The 4,078-nt window shown below is 46.9% G+C and overlaps 1 long non-coding RNA gene across 1 annotated transcript; it reads left to right on the plus strand.

The window, feature by feature from the left end:
- The first annotated feature begins 2,409 nt into the window (after nucleotides 1–2,409).
- Nucleotides 2,410–3,519, plus strand: LOC309846166. Its single transcript, XR_014301756.1, has 3 exons — nucleotides 2,410–2,497; nucleotides 3,044–3,104; nucleotides 3,364–3,519. It is a non-coding gene; the product is annotated as an uncharacterized lncRNA (long non-coding RNA).
- The last annotated feature ends 559 nt before the right edge of the window (nucleotides 3,520–4,078 follow it).

The raw sequence follows: 4,078 nt of genomic DNA on the forward strand, positions 1-4,078 counted from the left end.
GAATCATCTGTGACTTGACCTTGGAATTCCCATCCTCCCGAACTATGAAAAATATATGTGTGTCGTTTAAACCACCCGGTCTATGGCATTTGTTACAGGGCTGCAACTCACTGAGAAGGAACTTGTACAACTATTAGGGTGTTGATGTACAGAACACAGTATTTTAGGTAGAGTAAGAAGACCTGGGGTCAATATTTTATGAAATACTGAAATAAAAGGAGAAAACACTTTGTTCTTCAATATGAAATATACTGGATTGTTTTGTCAAAGGGTGTGTGTGTGTGTGTGTGTGTGTGTGTGTGTGTGTTAGCTTGTCCCCAAACCTTTTATGCAGTTTAGCTTCACTAACTTTAGGAATACGAGTGCTACACAGTTACCCCCAAGACTATTTGAAGGTTTAATTATTTACAGTCATTTTACATTGACTTTAGTTTGGGGATTATTGAATAATGTATTATTGAGTTTAATTGAGTCAGCCTCTCTGACGGAAGATACTAAAGGCCGAATGAAACAACAACTTAAATGTGCTGTGCAACATGTACGGAACTAAGTGAGTATGAAAGAACGTTAAGGTCTCTATCTGGGCTCATGGAAGCCAAACACATTTTCTTTTAAAGGTTTTATTTATTTGACAGAGAGCACACAATCAGGGGAGCTGCAGGCAGAGGGAGTGGGGGAATCAGGCTCCCCGTGCCGTGGAGCAAGGAGCCAAATGTGGAGCTTGATCTCAGAACCCTCAGATCATGACCTGAGCTGAGGGCGATTACTTAGCCGACTGAGCCACCCAGGTGTCCCAGGCAAACACACTGTATATGAAAGCTGGATCTGAGGACCTATGTGATCCAGGGTACAAGCAAAAACTCCAGGTAGCCTTGCAGACTTTCAAGGCACAGGCCTGGTAAGACCAAAGCCAAGTTCTCAAACAGTGAAGAGGGACCCAGGTAACATATGAATTATACATGGAACGACAGAAAATTTCATAAGTTTCGTAAGTGATGAAAAGGAGTAGGAAAATAGGATGGCAGACCTGAAGGACCAGGAGGATGGAGGGGTCTTCTGAGCTAGTAGGTGGGGAGGGGCTCTGGACACACCTTGTTCAACTGTCCCCTCCCTCACCCTCAGAAACTCTTTGTGACAGTGCTCTGTGATGTAAGCCTGGGGAGGATATATATTCAGCGTGTGCACAGTATAGGCTGTCTTGTGATTTAGACTATGGATTTCCAATACTGGAATGTTCTCTCATTTATGAATAGCGATACCAAACCATGTCTGAGCTCTGGCTCAACATGTTGGGAAATGGATCCCAACTTCACCTTCCTGTGTGGTTTGGGATTGCTCCTTCTGTTCCTGTGCTACCTGGTGGCGATTCCAATCAAAACTACCCAAAAGGTAAGAAAACCTTGGAGAGGGGGGGAACTCAACATGGATTATTACGGTTTCCATTTCTAATCCCAAATCTTATTCCTTTTTTTTTTTTTTTTAGATTTTATTTAAGACGAAGAGAGCACAAGTGAGGTAGAGGGGCAGAGGGACGGCAAAATGGGAGTGCAATGTTGGGCTAGATCCCAAGACCCTGGAACCCTGACCTGACCCCAAGGCAGACACTTAACCAACTGAGCCATCCAGGAGCCCTAATCCCAGGTTTTAAAAGGAGTTTGGTAGAGTGGGAGAAACACCTAAAATGGGAAGTCTTAAGAGAACAGACACTCACTCCTCTAGGAAAAGAGGCCTGGCAGGGGTAAGTGTTAAGAAAGGACTAGGGGTTCTAATTGAAACTAGTCTATCAGGGTATGGTGGTAGTTCTTGGATAAAATCCCAAACTCAGGGATTCTGTAGTCTTGGATTGGGTTATTTTGAGAGGATGGGGTCTGTGTAAGAGAACAAAGTTTCCCAGCACTCGACCATATCAAGTCCCATTCCCATGTCCAGCATCACTCGATCAAGCCTTCCTTCATGCTGAGCTGATCAGGAGAACACTTCTAAGCCTCTGAGAAGACAGTGAGGTCGGAGCTATGACCTAGTATACAGGGTCCTACCTGAGGCAGCACAGGTGTGGCTGTTGGGCTTCCTTTTCTATGTCCTCAATGAACAAAGGACTTCTGATTGGGAATACCAAGTGTGGACCTCCTAGACAAAGTCGTCCCCTGGGTTTTCTAAAGAGTAAATATTGACAACATTTTATCATCTTTAAAAGTGAGTCCCACGTCGGGCTCTCTGCTCAGCAGGGAGCCTGCTTCCCTCTTTCTCTCTCTCTCTACCTGCCTCTCCATTTACTTGTGATTTCTGTCTGTCAAATAAATAAATAAAATCTTTAAAAAAAAAAAACTGAAAAAAGCAAGGAACACAAAGTTCTACTAAAGTCCTAGAATTCTTGCATAAAGGACGTTTCCATTTCTGAGAGAAGAGTAAGACATGGGTCCCAACCCCCCTCATTGTTCATTTTTCTTCTATTGTCAGGGCAGAGCCAAGAGGAGGAGGAAAGGAGGGACACTGGAAGGTAAGGTTCTGCCTATTCCACCTGAGCTCTCTCCAAGGCTGATCCTTGCTGTCCTCTCCATGAGGGCCCGGTCCATGAAATCTTGAGGTTGCGAGCTGCTAGATACATTCCCTCAGAGGAGAGGCTCATGGAAATGTAGCCAGGGTACAAAACCCTTCTCAGATCCCTGATCTGACCATTATTGAGCATGAAGCAGTGATGGATCTGGACGAGTGCTTCCCACTAGGTGGCCGTGTGAGATGACGAGTCAGAACTTCTGTCTCCTGACTTTGTGAAAGCTCTCTGACATCATGGACCTTCAGGAGTCTTCCCTGACCTCTCTGCTTGATAGAGGTGGTCTGATCATCACATGGATAATTTACATGAAAGTACTTTATACAGGAAGCTAGATTACTAACCAGCTTCACATCACTGGCCATTTGCCCTCATCTATTGATTGTTGGGGCTTTCAGAGTCCAACATCCCAAGGCTGTCCTATAAGGGGACTCCTGGATTAATACCTATGTTTCTGCTTTCACTATATAACACAGTCTCCTGTTTCCCCAGATGGCAGATGGTACCAACGGGAAGTGGAGGAGGCCCGGAAGCTGATCTCGATTTTAAGAAGGTGACCAGTTTTCCCCCTTGATCCTATTGCCTCTTAGAGCAGGTTTTATGCAATTGCAGGATTCACTGCAGTCTGTCATGGCCATGGGGTGGGGGTAGCCATAGGAACAGATATTGGGGTGAATGCTACTGAGTACACTGTCAGGTCATAAAAGTGGGGCATTGTGAAGGGATAGCAGGCTTCAGGTGGCCCCTCCCTTGTCAGGTCTGCATGGCCGCCTCCCCTTGTTCTGCAGTTTTTTACCTCCTGTCTCCTGCAGCCCCCTCGGCCGGCATCATGATACCATCCACTTTCGTCAACTGTTATGTCCAGACCCCTCCTGTGAGATATGTAACAGCACATCTACTGAGATCGATCGGCTGCTGTTCCTGCAGGCTCTGGAAGATTCTACTCCCTTGGCTTCCACAGCTTCTGTGACTTCATCATTCACTCTCTCCACTGACTTCTCAGCAGTCCCTCCAGGAGAGCTAATACCAGCTTCGCTGCCTGAGTCTTCCCCACCACCTGCCTCCATCTTCTCACCTAACCCAGTGATCCCTGTGGCTGATTTCTTTCCACCCTCACCACCGGGTGATTCTGTGCCACCAGAGCCCTTTCCTCCCTTGGATTCCAAATTCCCAATGGACCATTTCCCAGCCCAGCCCCCTGCCTTTCCACCTCCTGTCCCACCCCATCATGCCCATTCAGTGGACCGTAGCGTCCAAACAGAGACAGTGTCTCTAAATACCCTTTCCCAAGATGTCAGCCCCTTACCGGAGTTGTGGGAGCAGTGTCCATATCCTACCACCTCGGAAGAGGGCCATTTACAGCAAACCCCCATCCAGTTCTTCTGGGGTCTCCAAACTCCAAGCAGGTCCTTCTTCCCTGCTGCTAATGCCTCAGATAACATCTCGAATGCCTCCCCAGAGCAGGAATCCCCAGTAGTTCCCCATCCACTTCCTCCATCCTTGCCTGAGAACCCGCCTCAACTCCTG

The sequence above is a fragment of the Mustela nivalis genome (assembly GCF_964662115.1).
Source record: "Mustela nivalis genome assembly, chromosome: 13".
NCBI classification, from domain to species: domain Eukaryota; kingdom Metazoa; phylum Chordata; class Mammalia; order Carnivora; family Mustelidae; genus Mustela; species Mustela nivalis.